At 39.6% G+C, this 22071-nt stretch overlaps 1 protein-coding gene across 1 annotated transcript in view; it reads left to right on the plus strand.

Annotated features, from left to right (window-relative positions):
- DAAM1 (dishevelled associated activator of morphogenesis 1) overlaps positions 1-22071 on the plus strand; it is a 170795-nt gene that overhangs the window by 861 nt on the left and 147863 nt on the right. The gene's annotated exons all lie outside the window — the stretch shown is intronic.

The following is a 22071-nucleotide window of genomic DNA, read 5'->3' on the forward strand; positions in this document are numbered from 1 at the left end:
AGAGGGAAAGAAAGAGAGTGAGTGAGTTTTGATTCTGCCGGCTTATCGCGAAGGCATTTGAACAAGCAGACTAAAGGGAGGCGTGTAAGTCGTGGCTTAACGTTGCCGCAACAAGACTTGGTGCGTGTTTGGGTGGACGGTATGCATGCTCGCCGTCCTGTGTATTGCGATCTCTTTTAAGCTCGTGGCACCCTTTTGCTAACCCCTTTCCGCTACACGTGCAGAACGGCTCTCCCGGGGTTGCCTGCTCGCACCATTACTGAAATGGCAAAGGCGTGGAAACCACCCCGGCTTTTGAAATACAAAATAAGGCGGAACCAATACTTCGAATATATTTCAGAAAGCGACATCAGTACATCCGTACAGCTCTTCTGAAAATAGATTTTTTAAAAAATCTATGACTCCTGCTGGGGATTTGGGGCGCCGGGGGGAGCCAACAATCTTCATCTGTATCCTGCGGGAAGACCATCCATGCTTCTGTTTTCTTCAAGGGAAAAAAAGACAAGGTAATCGGGCTTTTCCCCTGTGGAAGATGCAGAAACTGCTGCTCCTTTTCCTGCCACCTGGTCTCCATTTTCCTCCCACCCAGCTCCTCCCTCTATTTAGGGGTCTCTTGCTGGCTTTCTCCCCCCCCCCCAGTGGGTGCGTTTGAGCGTCTTGGACCCTACAGGGGGGAGCTTCTCCCTCGTTCCTCCGGTTCATTAAAACGGGTCGGCTGGCCAGTGGCTTTTGCTCCACAAGCAGAGGAAGAAAATAGCCATTGTGCACATGCCTATTTTCTCTCAAGTGTGTGAATGTGCCTTCTAGTTTGCAGCAGTAATAAAATCTCTTTGCCGATTGAGGATTTTTGAAGGAGACGCTGTCTGCAACAGGGGAGGGGGCGGGGCATCAGAAATCGAGTTGCTATGGTTACCTATGCTGTTGAAGCATTGCTGTTTTTTTCTCCCCTAGATCTGGGTTTCCTAGCTCCCACTTTTGCCTGGTAACCGTGGAAGGGTGTGGCTGGCGATGGTCTGTTTTTCAGTCTCTGGAAAAATGGGGTGCAGGTGAAGGTATGAGTGGGGGAGGAGCCCAGTCTTGTGATGTAAAAGAAGGACTTCTTTGAATCAAGATTGACCAATGTGAACACATCCTAAGTTAGCAGCTTTATTTTATTGTATAATTGAGGCTTGGGAGCTTGCCTATTTAGCTTTCTTTGGAGTTTGGAGTTAGAAGTGGATGTTAATAAGAGAGGATTAGGTTAAAAACAGGATAGTGTAAGTTTTGCCAAGGCACAACAGCTCTGTTTGGGAAGCAGTGAAGAAAGAAGAGGCTGGCAATTCCTTAGTGACAGGTGTGGGTGGGTTCCCCTGTTGCATTCATAGAAACGAGAAAATCTTCAGTAGCGTAGGCAGGCACGAGATGCCTTAATTGCACAGGGTGTTTCCTTACCCTCCTCTTCCTTTCCTAATCCCACTCTATGCTAACACACTTGCTCTACGCCTATTGCAAAATTACAGTGGGCTTTTTTAAAAAAATGCTGTAGCTTTATTCTTCATGCAGGAGTTGTGAGGAGCTTTCTGAAACTCGGGTGAAAGCTGAGAAGAAAAATGCAGAGGTAGTAACAAAAGGTGGTTTGCCATTTTGCAGCGATGCATTGTGTGCTTTGACATGTCCACATGCAGTGTCTGTTGTGTGGAAAGGGCATCAGGATGGATAAGGCTGAAACAAATGTATCTACTTTGTTTTGTGCCCTGTTCTGTATCAATGACTTAGAAATGTTTCTAAGTAAAATTATACTAAACTGAACATTATTAAGGCATTGCACCTATTTGTGATGAATTGTATCTACCTTGCTTCAAATGACAGCAATTTTGTGCTAATCTTCATTGTAGGTACCTTTGCTACATTGTTATTTCAATTTGTTGGCCATTAGATGGCTAATTTGTAAAATTGGTGCATATCCTTGCTCTTGAGTTGACATGTAGCTATTTCACTTGGACAAGGTGTTAGCCAAGGCTCAATGATACAAACTTAGATGTATTGATTAAAACATGTTTACATTTTTCCTAGCTCTTTTGGATCCAACAGCCCGGGGAATTATATATTGACAATTTCCCATCTTTATGGGCAACTGAACACAGGGTTGACAATTTATCCCTTCATCATCTCAGATTAGCTGGGAAATTAATTTAGCCTTTGAAATCCAGGTCACAACCCAGTTCAATACTATGTCAGCTGATATGAATTCTCATGTTAACTCTGTTGTGTTGGTTTTTATTAATTTGATTGGAAATTTCAGTATTTTAGGCTTCAGGGATAGAATGCACAACATTGGATGTACTCCTACAGAGGAATCCAATCCACCTTTCTCTGATTCTGTTGATCACAATCCCACCAGTTTTAAACATTTCTGGAAATGTAAAATCTCAATTTCTGAACTGTCTGCCATTAGTTTAGATCTTTTACATCAGGGGTGTCAAACTCAATTTCATTGAGGGCCGCATCAGCATTGCGGTTGCCCTCAGGGGGCCAGGTGGGTGTGGCCTGGGTGGGCGTGGCTAAGGTCCATATGGCCTACTGGGTAGGCGTGGCCAGCTCTACATCGTTCGCATCAAGGGTGCCTATGGGGGCCTGGGCAGGAGTGGGACAGATCTGAGGGTCTCTGGCAGAAGGAGGGTCTCTGGGCCAGGGCCAAGGCAGTGGGGGCCGTTCCCTCACTGTTTCCAGGATGGCTTCGCGGGCCACGTGAAACCACTTCACGGGCCGGATCCGGCCCCCGGGCCTTGTGTTTGACATGTCTGTTTTACATAAAGGATAAAGGATCTCATCTAAGAAACTGACATTTTTCTCAGAAGTTAGAATAGTTCCAGCCTTACTAGTATTTCAGAAACTGACAGACTGTTCTCTTTCATCAAAGCTTTGCAGTAGTGTTTCCTAGCTGGGGAATTCTGGGAGTTGAAATCCACACATTTTATAGTTACTGAGGTTGAAAAACACCGGTTGGCAGAACAGAAATATTGACTGCTATTTTACTCTTGCTGATTTTATGCTTATAGGTTTTAGGGGATCACGTTTTACAATTGTATACTGATTTTATAGTTGGGAAATGATGATTTTAATGCGATTGGATCTAGTGAAGTGGGCAGCCCATAATACAAAATAAATGAATAAAGAAGTGCTTTTGTAAAATGGTACATCACTCTTAACTGAAAGCTATGCAGGTAAGGAATTCTGAATCTGTGGGATAAAATATATAAAGGAATGAGGGAATATTCCAAATTAGATTTGTGTTATGAAATTCTAATTTTGGTTCATATCTGTACAGTAGAAAAGCTAGGAAGGACGTAGTTCAATCATAGAGCTATCCATGTAATTGCTGTGTTGCTTTAATTTTTCCCCCCTAAACTGAAATATCTAAATCCTGTAATTTTACAGGACCAAAGTGCAAAGTGTCTAATTTGTACACATTGTCACTGAACTGTTCTTATTGTCATTTTGTAGTCCAGGAATTTGCATAAGATAAATGACAACAGGCTGCTGGGCTGTTTTGCAGAGATTTCAAGCAGTCTATTGAGCAACATTTTCACTAGTTTTATACAACACATTACCTGTAGACTAGGCTGAAATGTAATTGGGTGGTTTGTGATTCAATGTGTCATAGGAACCCATTCATTGTTTTGGCATGTTGTGGGAATGGGCGATTATGTTAAACTACAACATGGTGTCAGCCCAAGCTGGTTATAAGATGGGCGGCTAAATATTTTAAATAAATGACATTTGAACCTTGGTGTAACATTAGATAAACATACCAACTAACCTGGTTTTAAGACTGAATTGTAGTATGACCATATACTTACAACCTAATTGTTTTCTCACACAGCTCTTTGCCTAGGTAGAGCAACGTATAAGCATTCAGTATTTTAGGGAGAGATCTTATTAATTAGTTGGTAATGTATATCTTCACCATGCATAATGCCATAGTTCTACTGCCAAATACTGAAAATATTTTAAGCAGCTTTCTCTAATCTGCTACCTTTCAATTGTGCTGCATTTGCCCTTCTAATCAAGTGGGGATAAAAGCTGGCTAGGAATTTTGGGTACTATGATTCCCGTATATCTAGATAGCAAGAGGTTGGAGTCAGAGTCTATGGAGAAAACAATTGCCAGTTCAGGTAAACAGTTGTACTATAATCTTTTTTTTTGGGGGGGAGAGAAAAATTTATACATGGGCTCTATTTTTACTGACATTCTGTTTTTGAAAGAGTTAAAAAATGTAGACTATGAATGTGCCAACCCCTACCAACAAATGTCTTTTTATGGTGAAGTAGGTACTTTTCCAAGAGGCAACCAGACTTTCTTGTTTTTCTTTGAAGACATTTCACTTCTTATTCAAGAAGCTTCTTCAGCTCTGAGAGCTGAAGAAGCTTCTTAGATGAGAGGCGAAACATCTTCAAAGAAAAACAAGGAAGTCCAATTGCCTTTTAAAAAAGCATATTTGGGACAACCAAGACCTGGATGATTGAGTGTCTCCATAGAAACTGAAATATGACTTTATCTATTTAGACTATGCCTGCAGTGTTAATGTTCCTTGTGTTCTACAGAGGAATAACTTTACAATTTGGTCTGGTCAGATTAATGAATGAGGTATGACAACATTCTAAGATTTTTCTGTACCCCATACCTTCTTTACAGATAGTAAGAGCAACATTCAAAGTCTTTTTTGATGTTTCATTGCCGTTTCCCAAGATAATTGTGAAAAAAAATCTGTAATCCGGTGTAAGAGCATTGTTTCAATTTTGGTTGAACTAACTTTTAGGTTTACTGAGAGAGATGAAGTGGCAGAGGATATGCTTGGAGCATCGTTGAAGGAAGATCTATTTTAAGTCTGACTGGACACTGGAAAGAGCTCATATTCTGCCCTACACAATGGCAAATCAAAAGGCAAAAGAAAATAGTTTGTCACTTGGCTGAATGTGACTTGTTCCCTTTTAGGAAAAAACAATCGGTAAGAACATCTGGTATGAAGAATTATTGCAGCATTCTAATGGAGTTAGATATCAATGAGAATAGAATGACTTGCTACTTGGAAATATTCCTGCCATCAGTGTGGCCAGCATTGGGCTAGAACTATATAAATTTATGTTTTTATTAAAGTTTTTATTCTTTTTAAATTTAAATTAATTTTCTCCTTTCTAATTCCTGCATTTCTGACATGAGATGAGACACCAGTGAAAATGTTTGATTTCAAGGCCATCCAACTCCTTAATGACTCTGGCTGGCTCTTAATTAACAGAGAGAAGCAACATAGAAACAATTGATCAGAAGACTACACACTACCAATAAAAAAACAAAATCATGGGGGATCCATAGTTGCCCTAACCCAAGAACAACTAGTTTTCAATTATTTTTTCTGAACACCATTAAGATTGTGGAGTTGTACAAATCTCGGGGGATGCTGTTCTGGAGGGCAGGTACCACACCAGGGAAGCCATGTTTCCTGAGTCCCACAAAGTCCCACTATTTAATCAATGGGACCTGGAACATGCCCACTTTGCCTGACCTCACCAGATGGGTAGAAAAAATGCAAACAAAGTGGACCTTCAAATAACCAGGTACTAAGGGCTTTATAGATGATGATCAGCAGGGCTTTTTTTCTCATAGAACACTCAGAACGGAGTTCCGGCACCTTTTTTGGATGGAACCTTGTAGGGTAGGCAAGGCGGGTTGTATGACGTGTGAGTTCCGGCACCTTTTTCTTTTACAAAAAAGCACTGATGATCAGCATCTTGAATTGCACCCAGAAGCTGATAACCACTTTAGCAGTGGGCACACACCAGCATAATATGACACTCCCATCACTGCTCACATTGCTGTCTTCTGTACCATCTGTAACTTTAGATGGTCTTCAAGAACAACCCATATTGAGTGCTTTGCAGTATTCCAATCCAATTAAAACGATTGGGGTGTCCTTCTGTGAGGTGATCTAGGCTCAATTTGAGTCTGTGAAAGAAGTGGATAGGGCTCTTTGCAGTATTAGTTCCCCCACTTTTCAGTTGGATCTCAGCCCTCCTGTTTAGTGAAGAGTTCCCAGAAGGTGGCAGAAGGTTGAATTTCAGCAGTAAGCAATCTTTCTTTGAGGAAATGTTTCCCTTATCTATGAAAAAAGGCTGTGATGTGCTTCCTGCTGAAGAAGTCTTGTCTTGATTCAACTACTAATGAGTAATTTTGGACCTGTCTCTAAGCTTCCCTTTGTATTAATAGAGCCTTGGCAGTTGAATTTGAGGCCAAGGCAGAGCATGAAAGTTGCATTAGTCACACTTGGAGATGCCTCTTGGTTCTCTTTAATCTCTCAGTAGCTTTTGATATGCTCAGCTTTGGTATTCCTCCACCTCACCTCCTTGAAAATGGTGTGGGTGGTATTGTTTTGCAGTGGTTCTTCTTCCTAAGGGGCCATACCAGTTGGTGGAGTGGAAAGAAGAAATCTGCCCAGGGACTTGTACTTTGTGGAGTACCTCAGGGATCCCTCCAGTCCTTTCCTAACATCTGTATGAAACCTATGGAATAGGTGACTTCTAAGCAATGTCATCTGCTAGGATGGGACTTAGTATCATCAGTATGCTCATAATGCCAATACATCTCATCCCTGGGCTAGATTTTGTAGCAAAAATGCTAACCCACTACACAGGGTCCAAATGGGGGGGAAAACAAACTCAATCTGAATCCCCCCAAGAGAGAGTGGGGCTTTGGGTCTGTAGGTAAACAATTCCAGTGAAATATCATTTTTGATGCTGAATGGAGTTTCATTCCCATGAACCATTTAGACGTTTCCATAGTTTAATGATTGTCTTCCTTGAAGTAGTGGCATGTTTCTCCCCCCCCCCCCCATCTCTCCTTTTCAGGCTCACATGGAAGAAAGCTGCTTTAATGATTAGCGGAGATTATACTGTAGTGTATATAAACTAACCTTTCCTTTTCAACTAATCTTCCTTCTTCTGCCTTACTATCTCTACATACACTATGATACTTTACTCCATTGATTTTGACAAACTTAGCTATACATTAAGGTGGCATTACTATTGCTGCTGCTACTGTTGCTACCACCATAACTACTATTACTATTAATACAATATTTCCTGCATTTGTTGTCCATCAGTTGTGTTGGGACTGCAGTACAGGCAACATTAATTAAGGAAAATCTAGTCCCTTAAAAACTGGAGAAAACTAGATTTGTGGGAGATGGATATAGTGGATTTGAGTTCCCTACCATAAATCAAATTGTCTGCTCGATTTTCCTTTTCTCCCTCATTCTGCCTCCAAATAGTTACTAGTAGTTACTGTCTTGGCAGTCTCTACCTATTCTCTTGCATCCTGAGTTGTTTTCCTGAGCTAGAAAAAAAAATATAGCAAGGTTCCCCTTCTCTGCTCTTCTCATTCAGTCTATGGTACTAAAAATGGGCTATCTTTTAGAACAGAAGCATCTTTATAAATGGCTTTAAAATGATGGTTTACAAGAAGAGAGGTATTTTCTGCACCTCCAATTTTTGCAGCATGTTGTGGTTTCTTTTTTTTTACAAAATGGCTTATATTGTGGATTTACGTAGAATTGATCGTCTGTATAGCCAACTCAAAAGAAAAATTGATGAAGCTATACTCCCGTTAGCTCATCCTAATTTCAAAGGGGGGGGGGAGGGACAAACTTACAAACAAAGCCCATGGAAATTCTCAGTCATCCAGGTAAAGTTGTCTGGAAGTTGAGTCATGGCAACTGGACTTATTTTCTTTTTTGGTTTGTGATGTTTCACTGCTTATCCAAGTAGCTTCTTCAGTCTAATAAGCAAGTTTCTTCCTCAGACTGAAGAAGCTACCGTACCTGGCTAAAAGTAATGAAACATTTCAAACCAAAAAAGAAGTCCTGTTGCCATGACTCGGCTTCCTGATTACAAACTAAGTATAAAACTGAAGCCACCTATAACTTTTACTTTCCTAGAAAGCCTGTGATGCTATATGAGGTTTAAAGGTATCCTGATAACATTATGATTATGTTGAAGGTCTGCATTTTATTTTGCCACTTTTTAAAAATAAAATACTTTTTAAAATTTTATTACATTCTACTAGGGCGAGGTGTCAAGGGAGGGACCTGTGGGTACCATATTGCTTGCCCAAATCCATCTGGTTCTTCTGGATTGGGAAATAAATTACAATACAATCCTGAGTGAGGTGTGTCTTTTTTCTGCTGTGAATTTTCATATGAAGAATGGCATTTGTATTTCTATTACTAGTGAGACAGGTTTGGAGAAGGATGAGTGAAAAATTGAATAAGACTCTCCCTTGAGATAATAAGAAAGCCAAGGACTGATGATCTTCACAGTAGAATGAATTGTCTTCATGGTAGATTGAATTGTTTTGAAGAAGCAAGATAGGTATTGACACTTTTGAACTTTGGGATTGGAGAAGCCTCCGAGAATACCATTGGAAAGCCAAGAAAACAAACTGATGGATCATCAAACCAACCAACCCAGAATTCTCCCTTGAGACACAAATGATCAGGCTTAAACTATTCTTATTTGGGTACATTATGTGAAAGTATCTTACTGGAAAAGGCTCTAATGAAGATGGAAAGAAAGAGGAAGAGGATGACCAGCAGCAAGATGGATGGATTCATATATAGTGCGGGGTGCCCTTGAGAGACCTGAAAGACCAGATTAGGGATAGATCATTATGGAGAAAACCTGTCATCAGTAAGAGTTGGCAATGACTTGATGACAGATAAACAGTCAGTCAGATTGAATGTGTACCCTAAGCCAGAGGTCCCCAACCTTTTGGGCACCAGGGACCGGTTGCGTGGAAAGAGGTTTTTCCGTGGACTGGAGGGTGCGTGGTTTTGTGTGCTGCCTTGCATCCCGCAGATGGGGCTTTGCTTGTTTATGCAGACCAGTTGCATAAACACGGCCTGGTAAATAACCATGAGAAGTAGTTGGTCATGATCTAATTTATAAAGAGCCCAAATGTCTTAATTTTAAAAGGCTAACTTTATTTTCTCTTTAATCATTTTAATTACGACAAATGTTGTTCCCACACAATATAGTATCAATAACCACACAAGGCCACATAAATTATTAGTTTGGTTTTGTTGCTGTTTTATCAGAAATAATTAAGACTTGCTATTTAGGAATAGAAACCGTAGCTAAATAGAAAAACATATTGTTTGAAAAAAGCAATGCCCTGGGTTTTATTCCTGTTATTTTCATGTTTGTTTGGTTTTAAAATGGAAAGGAGGAGAAGCAGAGGAAATGGGGGATAGAGAAAGATCTCTACCTGAATCTCTACCTTGCAATTTCTGCCTGCCAGGAAGGACTGTTCAGGATGTGGGTGAATAGTCACAGTGCTGTATTTAGTACATTGCCTCTGAATTTTTGGCAATAAGAGAGGTAGCAAACAGTAGGATGACTTATGCAGGCAGTTGCTAGAACTAGACAGAACAAAGTTAATAATCTTGAAATACCCTTAACATATTTATTTTCATTTATCAACAAGAATAAAATAGAAAACTGAAAAATTCCCTTCGTGCACCCCCCCAACAGCTCACAGTGACAACAAACCCACCATCTTGTTACACCATGTGAGCTAATTGCACACTATGTGAGCTAATATGCTAAAAGACTTCATATTTATTAATTAAAATTAACTTAAAATGTAGAATTATAGAATCCCTGACAAATCTGAGAAAGACACAGTTGACAGTAGCTGACATAAAAAAAATGCCAGCTGGTAATGCTGAGACAAGGCCATTTCCTAGTCCAGGGGTCTGCAACCTTGACAACTTTAAGACTTGTGGACTTCAGCTCCCAGAATTCTTTAGCCAGCCCTAGTCAAACAAGTTCAATTGCTCTTAATTATTCTTTGTCTAATTTTATATGCCACCACATAGAACCTGGAAACCTTATATGTTATTTTAGGCTTAATATCAGAAAGTAAGAATTGCTTGTACTGCTGATCATTATATCTTGTTTTACTAGCCATGAGTGGGGCAGGTCTTCACAGCTGTGGTGGAGCTATGAGGTGGAACTGGGTGTAGTCTTGTTCAGAAGGAAATATCTGTGATGCTATAAGATTGTCACTCATCACTACCCATTATGTTTACGTCACCAGGACAGACAGAAAAGGAAATAAGCAACTGCATTCTAGGTTGCAAGGCCATAGTTATGTGATTCCCTAGATATGGTACCTTTCTGCCATAAGTTGCCCAGAAAATGATCATCTGTTAACAGCTGTGTGAGAACATTATTAGCCTGGTTATGACATGCTGTCTCTCTATAGATCTTTCTCTCAGCCTATGTTTATATAGAAAAGATGGGCTATATAGTTTTTAGCGTGCTATATTTCTTATTCTGCAATTCTTTGATTCTCAATCAAAGCGGAGGCCAGAGTTATATGGTAACTCATTTAGCAACATCTCCATCTTTTACCTTTGTTTCTACAACTGCAGAAATTTACTTTGAAAGATTTTTATGCTAGGGACCTTTTTCAGTTGATCTCTTAAAATGTGATGTATATTATTGGTGTACAGTATTATATAACAGGATGATTTATGTCTGCAGTCTTCCAGCATGGCCAAGAATGCTGAACTCCTGCCAGCCAAGTCTTTGGTTTAGCCCATCTCCCAAACAGTACGTGGGTTATGTTTAGATGGGGACCAATTTCCGAAACCTCTCTTCTGAGCATTCTCCTTGGAATAACACTGGTTTGCATAGTTTGGCTAGCAGAACTGATGGTTCTCCACTTTGCTTAAGATGAGATTTCTAAGGTGGAATATGCTACAGATTATTTTTCTCCTACACCCCCTCACCACCGCCTCGCACCTTATGGTGATTTAATTATTATTGTAGGATAACAGAATTAGTAATCTACATCTTAAGGCTCAAGGGTAGGAACCAGCCGTATTGGTGTAATCCAGGGGTGTCAAACTGCCAGCCCGCGGGCCAGATGCGTCACATGGAAGCCACGCCCGCCTCATTGCCGGCAATGGCAAAACAGTCCTGATACATTGCGCAAAGTTACGTTACGTCGCGAGTTTGACATTTCTGGAATCTAAGAGTCTGATGTGTGTACCCAGCCAGTTGCGGCTTCTTTACATAAAATCATGCATAAATTCAAGTTATGGGTCATATTTATAAGAAATGTGTGAAGATATCGAACAATTTACTAGGCATACCATCTTATTTCCAACAAGCAGTAATGCGTGGGGTATGGAGACAACAGATTTATTTCATTATAACATTCCAGATTAAATTTTAGGGATGATTTAAGCTTTTTTAATTTGTTTTTAACTTTTGTACTGGTTTTAATACCCTGTAAACCGCCCTGAGTCCTTCGGGAAAGGGCGGTATATAAATTTAATAAAATAAATAAATAAATAAATAAATCTATGATTACCAGCTTGGCTTTAAAAAAAATCTTGGGATTCTGAACAGAATAAAAGGCTATCAAATTTTGTATGTCACATTAAAGCACAATACAGGTTATGAATAAACTGGTGTTTACAGATTCTGTGGCTTCTCATACATAGGTTTGGCCAACCAATAACAAACAAGTTTCTCTGTGGTTGTTTGATACATTATGCAGATTGTTTGCAATTTCTTTTCTGTTTTTTTCATGGAGGAACAAGCCATAGCACCTGGTTTTCATGATATGCTAATCACTTCCCAGATGGAGCTATGATAGTTCTCGGGTCAACTCACAGGAGGAGGTAGCAAGTATGATCCAAGCAACATGCACTGCACACTCGTGGCTCTTGAATATAATTTATGGCAAATTAAGGAAGTAAGTAGGGCTGAGGGGGAGAATTTAGAGACAAGGAAGGAATGGAGGATTTGCAAGATTAAATACAAAGTTCCTATATCACATGTTGCTTGGGGCTTAAAGACTTGTAGAAGTATTGAAAATTCTGCCTCAAGTGGAAAATGCGCTGATATGCCCAGTAATTTTATGTATTTTTCAGTACTTGGGGCTGTTGTTAGACTGAGTGAGGCAGTTAAAGTGGCAGGAATAATGGCTGCTGGAAAGTGATAGCAAGATGATGGAGAAAATGGTGTGTATTCTGCAACTCCAAAGCTAATCAACTTCTTTCAGCTACAGTGGAGAATGCCGTTGTATTGCCAACGTTGACTAGTTGTACCTAAAGTAAAAATGCACCATAAATAAATAAATCTTGTTTTTTTCTTATGCAGTATAATACATTGGGCTGACCCTAAAAATTTGGAACATAACTTCCAGTGAAATAAGCACTAGTGGTTTCTTGTTATAATAAACACTGATCTTATTACCATGTCCAAAGATCTAGGTCATTTCTTCTCAATTTTTCTGCAATTATAGAACACTGTGTAAACATTTGGAGAAATGCAAAGGGTGCCTGATTAAACAAATTAACCCCTCCATCTACTTTTGTTTTTAAGAGCTTATGTTTTGGATGAATAAGTAATTATTATGGTTGCAGTTGTGTATGCCTTTTTACCCCTACAGTAAAAATCTTTTAAATGATCATGTCATTTGCTTAACAATCATTGCAAAAAAGGTCGTAAAATTGGGTCGGTCACATGGACTTTACAATTTCATGACTTACAACCATTATGGGCAGGTTCCATTATGTATGTAAGTCAAGGGCTATTCTTTTCTTTACAAGAGAGTTCTCAGAAACTTTTATTTTGCTAGCTTTCAAGCTCGGAGACTATCATTGAAAATAAGAGATAGAGGCTTTCTTGGAAGCGTTTGCATTCATAAGTTCTTCATAGGATAAAAATAAACTCTTTGATGTAGAACTCATCATAGGAGTACAAGAGAACCAGCTTCCTAAACTGGTTTACAATGTGTGTGTTTGAGGAAATAGGACTGATGGGATTAGTACATTAAAGAGTGATACATCTTGGCCTTCCCCAACTTGGTAGTAGTATGGGCAGGTTCCATTATGTATGTAAGTCAAGGGCTATTCTTTTCTTTACAAGAGAGTTCTCGGAAACTTTTATTTTGCTAGCTTTCAAGCTCAGAGACTATCATTGAAAATAAGAGATAGAGGCTTTCTTGGAAGCGTTTGCATTCATAAGTTCTTCATAGGATAAAAATAAACTCTTTGATGTAGAACTCATCATAGGAGTACAAGAGAACCAGCTTCCTAAACTGGTTTACAATGTGTGTGTTTGAGGAAATAGGACTGATGGGATTAGTACATTAAAGAGTGATACATCTTGGCCTTCCCCAACTTGGTAGTAATGAATTTCCTTCCAGTATTGGAATAGGTTCGTATACAGTATCTAGATGACAACAAAGGGAACAATTCTCTTTCAAAAAAGTTATGATTTTGTTGTTGTAGTGCAGAGGATATTCCCAAACAATGAGATATTCCTAACTTGGTCCCTGAAACCACAGCTAGTATATATTATAATGCTTCATTCATTGATACAGCATCTCATTTACTTTAGAATAGCATCTGGGCTCTGCAAGCAAAGACCAGAGTTTAAATTCAGAATTGGTTAGCAGACAGATCTTGTGTGTCAGTTCTCTAAAATGATAGAAGCCGCCTTCCTTTGTTTCTTAGTGTTCAAAAATCACGTTCGAAGTCTCATCACATTCTTATCTATCCCACAGGCAGAAAATTAAAACTTACATCAGATATGATTGATTGATTAAAAAAAGGTAAAGGTTCCCCCGCACATGCGTGCTAGTCGTTTCCAACTCTAGGGGCCAGTGCTCATCTCCGTTTCAAAGCCGAAGAGCCAGCGCTTGTCCGAGGACGTCTCCGTGGTCATGTGGCCGGCATGACTAGACGCCAAAGGCTCACGGAACGCCGTTACCTTCCCACCGTAGTGGTCCCTATTTTTCTACTTGCATTTTTACGTGCTTTCGAACTGCTAGGTGGGCAGAAGCTGGGACGAGTAACAGGCGCTCACTCTGCTACGCGGCACTCAGGATTCGACCCGCCAAACTGCCAACCTGATCAACAAGCTCAGCGTCCTAACCCACTGAGCCACCGCGTCCCTGATTGATTGATTACATGCCATTAAATTGGTGCCAATTCTTAGATAATTTTCTTCACGAAAATCTATCCCTAACTTGGTCTTCCAAGGTATACACATCATCACTCTGAGTTCATCAAATGGACCTCTGGATATTATTTAAAATGATGGTGTAGCAGCAAAGAAGGGACCCCTCCTGTTTCCCATAAAATGACATTGCTTAATCGGTGGGATTCCTCTCATGCTGACTTGGTTCTTATTAACAGTTGGAAACAATTACAGAGATGCAGTCCAACAAATTTCCTGGTTCTATTCCAGGAGCTTTGTAGAAGACCATTAGCACCTTGAATGGTACCCAGAATCTGCATCTAAACTGAAGCAAGTGAGTAGGGACTTATCCATTTATTTCTTGAGCTTGTTAATCCCTGAATTAATTACTAGTTTTTGAATGTCCTCAGTAGTGGAGGGATCCTTATAAGCAATGCAATAGTAAATGTTTTCTATATGGAACAGTAGATAGAGCTCTACATGTATTAAAGATGCAGGATTTTGAGAATGGAATGCCTGGGGATTGATTCTCTCTGTCTCTTCAACTAGTGATGTTTCCAGGAAATGTTAGCTCTGCTAATGTTTGCAAGCCCCAGGTGAGTAACTGCATAGGAACACAATGGTAAGGAAGGCATTTCAAATGCAGATTGTTTTGCATTCTAAGCACCCCGTGGACTTCTGTAACAGGATCAAAATAACCTATTTCTGTGCAAGCTATGTTTATGTTGTTTGCTTTGCCTGTATTCCCCACTCCCCCACAGACACCAAATCTACTTCTTCCTGATTATTAGTCATTCAGTGGCTTACCGCCAAGGCTGTTTACCTGCTGCTCTAGCAATTTCCAGCTGCTAGATACCTGTAAATACTGGCTCTTCCTAGAATTGTTAGAAATTCTTATGGCCTCTATAGAGTCACTCAAACATTTAGGGATTTAGCTAGTATTGCCGTGTCATGATAACCAGCAGACACTGAAAGCATGGCAAGGAGCTTTAAAACTACCTTCTCTGCTAATTCATGCTCCCTTTTCTGAAGTTCCTTAAAGCATTACCTGGTGTATTTTGAGACCCTATTCTCAGTTTTAGGGGCCGGAAAGCTATATAAAGTTCTCTGTCCTACTCCATAGTCTAAAATTGTACTGAATCATTTGGGCCTTGATTCTGGAAACCTTTGAACCTTACTGAACCTATCAGTGCTGCTTCAACTTCAATGAGGACCCAGATTGTTGGGGGCAATTAAGCTGACTTTGTAATAATGCCGCTTGGGGTGTGTGTGAAAGCCCTAATAAGCAGGCATATACATAGAATGAAGGCTACTGCTAAGCTTGTAAGCTGCCCTGAGTCTTCGGAGAAGGGTGGGATACAAATGGAATTTAAAAATAAATAAATAAATAAAAACTGATTTACTTTTTTTTCCTTACCATCCCCCAGCTGCTTGGCAGATAGGTTTTTAAGGCCAGGTGATGAAGATCCACAAGATGCTTCTAGCCATCCTAGCGCAGATTAGTTGGCTGAACATTTTAATCTCTACTATCTTCAAAACACTTGAGATAATAACTCACTCCCATCTATTATGGAGTAGAGTTCCTGGAATGTATCCATCAGTTTTAAAATTAAAAACATGAGTGTGTCTTGCGCTAAAGTAAAACTTGTTCTTGGTATACAAGTTTAATAATGCTGATCAATGCATGTTTCTTTGCTTGCTATAAAGTCAGGGAAATGTATCAAGATTATTATTAATATGCACTTTTTTTAAAAAAATGAAAATTATAAACATTGTAGGATAACAGAATTAGTAATCTACATCTTAAGGCTCAAGGGTAGGAACCAGCCGTATTGGTGTAATCCAGGGGTGTCAAACTGCCAGCCCGCGGGCCAGATGCGTCACATGGAAGCCACGCCCGCCTCATTGCCGGCAATGGCAAAACAGTCCTGATACATTGCGCAAAGTTACGTTACGTCGCGAGTTTGACATTTCTGGAATCTAAGAGTCTGATGTGTGTACCCAGCCAGTTGCGGCTTCTTTACATAAAATCATGCATAAATTCAAGTTATGGGTCATATTTATAAGAAATGTGTGAAGATATCGAACAATTTACTAGGCATACCATCTTATTTCCAACAAGCAGTAATGCGTGGTATGGAGACAACAGATTTATTTCATTATAACATTCCAGATTAAATTTTAGGGATGATTTAAGCTTTTTAAATTTGTTTTTAACTTTTGTACTGGTTTTAATACCCTGTAAACCGCCCTGAGTCCTTCGGGAAAGGGCGGTATATAAATTTAATAAAATAAAATAAATAAATAAATAAATCTTTCTAGTGGAGGAGTTGTTTCAAAAAGCAATTTTATATGTCTGCATTATATAGATAATTACACAGCAGAATGTGCTCATTGAAACACAAATTACACACTGAGAGTCAAGATTTTTCTCAACATAAGCAAATGAATTTGTGTTGACTGGCCCATGAAGATGGTATAGTATCAGAGTCTTTGTGGAAAGGTAGCGCTATGGCCAGTCTGTCACACTAAGTAGCCTTCTACCTTACCCTACCTTACCTTACCTCACCTTACCTTACCTTACCTTACCTGAACTGGGAGTTAGACGTGGATCTTGGGCTTTAGCAGGGAATTTGAGTTCAAGCTATTCTAAGTGCTAAAATATAAATGAGTGATTATAAATTGAGCATCAAAATGGTCCATTAGATAGTTCTGTTAATGTAGCCTTGTAATATTATGCCTAAACTATAATTATTTCTGTCCTTGGCAAATGATTAGTAATAATAATAATATAAAGTTGGAAGGGACCTTGGAGGTCATCTAGTCCAACCCCCTGCTCAGGCAGGAAACCCTATACCATTTCAGGCAAATGGCTGTCCAGTCTCCTCACTGATTTAGACTGCTGGATTGCATGCAATATAAAACCACAACACTTAGCTTGAATAGTAGAGGAAGAAGAAGCCAACTGTTTTGATGCTCTGGGAATTCCTAAACCTTGAGTCTTATCTTGTGTAACAAGGCTGAAAATAAACAAAAATAATCAAATCTAAAAATCCCACTTGCTGCAACTTTTCTTTTTGGCTTCGAAGTGTTCCTCCTTCCTTTTTAGGGAGGACAAAACAAAGTACCTCAATGACCTTTCTTTGCAATGCCATCTCACGGATTAGGAGTTTTTTTTTTGTTTCCCAGTTTTTTAATGCATTTTTTAAAAAGCACATGTGTTGCTGATAGCATTAATAAGCTTTGCGCAAAATGCAATTTTGATTTGAGTCACTGACTCTTAAGTTTAAATGGAGCATTTAAATGTGGTGTACTTAAAGAAAAGTTTTGAATTCAAAGGTTTGCTTGGATTTTTGCCGTTAACTATGTGCATATACTGTAAGTGATACTGTCTTAAGTCTGACTTGGCTGTCCTTCATTTTCAAAAAGCTATTTTGGTCAAACTAGTTTCATTTCAGTGCCTCAAGCATGGTATAAGAGCAATCATTCGTTCTGATGTTTTAATGGGTGCAGTGCAGCTTCAAATCTCACCCAACTGCACTATTTGCAGTTAGATGAGAAGGATTGTGAGACTGCCACCCCCAAATTACAGTCCTGTATCATTTCCTCCTCTCTTCCTCAGTTATTGCTGGTGTTACTTTCCTCTCCATGTTTTTCAGCCTCTGTTATCTGCTTCCAGTGATAAGAGCAGAAGTTGGCAAGGTTGCGACAACACCTGCAGGATACAATCGCAGCCACATATTTCCAGTGGCCTCTAGCTTCAGTCTAGGAGGATTTGGCCAAATCTTTTTACTGTACTTTTGGAATTGCAGGAAAGAGATCAGAGAGAAAGGCCATACTTCTTTTTTCAGGTTTTAAAAAATATAGACAATATCTCTTAGCAGCCAACTAGATTAAACAAGTAAAACTAAAGCACAAGTGACTATAACAGCTGAAGACAAGGACAGGAATCCTCTTTGATTATAATGAGAATTATAAACACAGCAGTTTGATTGTTGGGCAAATAAAATCTTGCCTGGCTTAGAAAGGACAGCAGACAAAAAAACCTGGCACATCTTTAGGGGAGATTTGGCACTCAGTGAGTTACTACTAAGAAGACCCTCTCTACAGTGCTACCTTCTGAAAAGCTTCGAAGGTCTTAGTAATCTTGCATGATCAGCGAACTTAAAGCATTCTTATCTAAAGCAAAATGTCCTAAATCTGTTAGGCATTAGAGCATTGCTTCCTAACCATGGCAACTTTGTGTGAACATCAACTCTCAGAATTCTCCAGCCAGACTCTGGGAGCTGAAGTTCACATATCTTAAAATTACCAAGGTACAAAAATGCTGAATAAGAGACTTCTTCAGTGTTCCTGTACCTTGTCTCTACATGGGGCTGCCCTTGAGGACCACCCGGAGGCTCCAACTGGTACAGAATGCAGCCGCGAGAGTTGTGTTGGGAGTCTCCCGATACTCCCATGTTACACTTCTGCTCCGTGAGCTGCATTGGTTGCCAGTTGTCTTCCGGGTGAGATTCAAGGTACTGGTAATGGTGTTTAAGGCCCTACATGGCATGGGTCCGGAGTACCTTAGGGAGCACCTGCTGCCGGCATCAACTTCCCTCCGCCCTGTACGCTCCCACAGAGAGGGCCTCCTCAGGGTGCCTCCGATCAGAGAATGTCGGTTGGTGGCCCCCAGGGGGAGGTCCTTCTCTGTGGGCGCCCCGGAACTATGGAATCGGTTGCCGGTTGAGCTCCGGATGGCGCCCGACCTTCGCTCCTTCCGTCGCGAGCTGAAGACACATTTATTTGAACAAGCCGGCTTGGCCTGATGGGGGATGGGTTGGGTTTTTTATTGTCACTTTTAATATATGTATTTACTGTTTTTAGCCTGGGCATATGTTTAATATTTTTTAACTTTTGTATTTTTGTATTTTTTATATCTTTGCCCTGTTCACCGCCCTGAGTCCTTCGGGAGAAGGGCGGTATATAAATAAAATAATAATAATAATAATAATTATTATTATTATTATTATTATTATTATTATTATTATTATTATTATTATTATTATTATTATTATTATTATTATTATAAAGAGACTGGACAACCATTTACCTGAAATAAGGTCTCCTGCTCGGGGCGGGGGGGGGGGGTTGGACTAGAAGACTTCTGAGGTCCCTTCCAACTCTATTATTCTATGTTCTATGTTCTGACTCTCCTCTGCTGAACTATTAGATGCCTAATGGGAGGGGGAAGGTGATCTCTGTGCATAAGACCAGAGATATACAGAAAACTATTTTAGGAATTCCTTGTCTGATACTTATCTTCAAGGAAGAACTGTTCTACTGGCCTTGTTTTTCTCAGTCTGCAGAAATTTGAGTTAAAATATTTCCTGCCCGAGAGAAGAAGAATGTCAGGATTAACCAGCAAACATTATCAAATAAAGCTAACCCTGATCTTTAATTTTTCAGTGGGTCAAGATATTCTTGGGCAACCTGGATTCTTGCCATCGTGTAAGGCTAGCACATGGCATATCTTTATGGGAGGCTCAACAGACCTTTTCCGAGTTGTTGCTGGCTTTGGCATCTGTTCCAGAATGGTCAGAGCCAGTTGGCTTTTTGCAAAAGTAGTTTTTTAATTGGATTATTATATATGTGGTAACTGGCTGCAGGCAGTTTAAGGTCCTGTTATTCATGCCCCAATTCTCTTAAGTGGTGGCAGCCAGGTTTACAGTTATAATATATACTTGGGCTGGCCACTCCTAGAATGAGGTTACCAAAGGCTTAGCATGTTCAGTAACATTTGTGCTTTATTCATAAATACATAAAAGGAACTTACATGGATATGCAGTGTTATGCACTGCAATAGATGCCCCAAAGTTTTCTCATCAGGTTTCATTGAGGAGAGCATTCTAAGACATTTACAAATCCAACTCAACTTGCTCTGTATTTCTAAATCTGTGTATCTTTTTTGCTCTTCATTGTATGTTGGGTGTGGGTGCCTACTGTTCTGGCCAGGCATGCCCCAGGCAATATACAACAAGAAATCCATTCACAAATACTTTCAGAGTCAAAAACCACTGAATTGAAAAACATTGCAGGTGACCCACATGCAACCTAATTTTTTCTTTCACTCCATGAAAACACTACACAGCCCCATGTTTCCCTCCCTTCATCCCTTCTTTCTTTCTTTCTTTCTTTCTTTCTTTCTTTCTTTCTTTCTTTCTTTCTTTCTTTCTTTCTTTCTTTCTTCTGGAGATAATAGGAGTTAGCACACTGCATGGGTGGGCAACTTTATTGAGACCTAGGGCTTCACAAATGGGGGGAACAAAAAATACAGCTTGGTTTTCATGAAGATTAAAAATGCTTCAAAGAACAAAATAGGCTTAATGCCTATTTTTCCCTCCAATCACCTTTATGCAAACAAGAAATAGCTGAAAATAAAACACTCTAGGAGCTGCAGAAATGGTCCTGTGGGTGTTATGCATCCCATGGTCCATGGGTTATTCACTTTGCTCACAGCTTAAATACAGTGGAATTTAGTGGAGAGAGAAGTTAGTGGGGTAAAATTGTTGTGCCAATAACATTTAAACAATAAAAATTTTCCTTCCTTCTTTCAAACAGCTGTGATTTATAGGGAAAAAGAACTCCTTGGTTTTAAGGGTGTTTGTTGAAACAAATAGTGTGATCTCTCAACCAAGGAAGTGCTTGTTCTAAAATTTAATTCAACCATAAAGTTGCTGAATGGCTTCAAAGGAGCTATTCTTCTCTCCTCCCCTCATTTGATGACAACATTGGCTGATTTCAGAAAAGCAGTTGTTACATATGCAATGACATGAATGACACAAAACATAAAAATAGCAATTGCAACAATGACTGAGAAGATGTGAAATTCTTTGGGCACGTATGCAAATAATACCCTAAAATAAAATATAACAACTCTTGACCTACTAGGGTTAATAGTATCCCTTCCACCATGGATTCATGGTAAGGATCCTGAATCTCTCCAGACAATGATGATCATTCTACCCCTGGATTCCTTTTTGCTGTTAGTCTTTTAGGATGGAGTTGGCATTTCCTCCTTAACAGCCTCCTCCCTGCTGCAAAGTATTTGAAGTAACCTCACCTAGGGAAGCTCACCGGACCTTTTTCCTAATCATGTGTGCTGACAGGTAAGCACTTTCATGCTGCTTATCTTCCCAAAGGAATGTGCTACGTAGTACATAGTGATAGACAGTGAGCAATGCATGATGATTGTTAGTCACATCCTCACCCTTTTTGTGGTTTTAAAAGCTAACTGTTGGGTCTAAACTATCACTTCTTGTGTGGTGGTGAGTAGAGCTGAATAGTCATTTACACTGAGGTCCCATAGCAAGACACTTATATTTCCATGAGGTTATATCTACCTTAGGATGGTACTATGGGACTTAATTGTTTAATAGGATGAGAGAAAATGCCCCATTCATTTTGATATATCAGTTGGGGTTTTTTGTTTAGAAAGTAAGAATTTTTGGTCTGTTCTCTATACTGATACCTCATTTTGCTCTTTTGATCATAATAAATACTCTAAAAAGATTTTTCAAGGCTAGTTTTGATGTCAGAAAGAAAGGAGAAGAGAGAGAGAGAGAGAGACAGACAGAGAGAGAGAGAGAGAGAGAGAGAGAGAGAGAGAGAGAGAGAGAGAGAGAGAGAGAGAGAGAGAGAGATGTAAAATTTAATGAATGGTGCTGGGTTGCTTTAGGCAAGAGGAAGGTTTTGAATGTGAAAAGTTAATCTTATCTATTTGTGGCTCCAGTAAACAATATTAAGAGTGGCTTAAACTAAGCTAATCCCCAAAGACTCTGGAAAAATATTCCTTGTGCAAAATGACATTTCACACGTATGTCCTGTGGCTGATCCTCAGTTTTGTATGAATGATTTCAAACCATATATGCTAATGTTTAGAAAATAAAAAAGAAAATAAATGCTGCTGTCCTAATGCAGAGTCTAATCCCGTGTATACTTTTTTGTTAAGGCACTAATTTTGCTCATCCCCCAAATCATGCAGGCTAATTTT

Source organism: Vipera berus, assembly GCF_964194415.1.
Source record: "Vipera berus genome assembly, chromosome: 1".
Lineage (NCBI taxonomy): Eukaryota > Metazoa > Chordata > Lepidosauria > Squamata > Viperidae > Vipera > Vipera berus.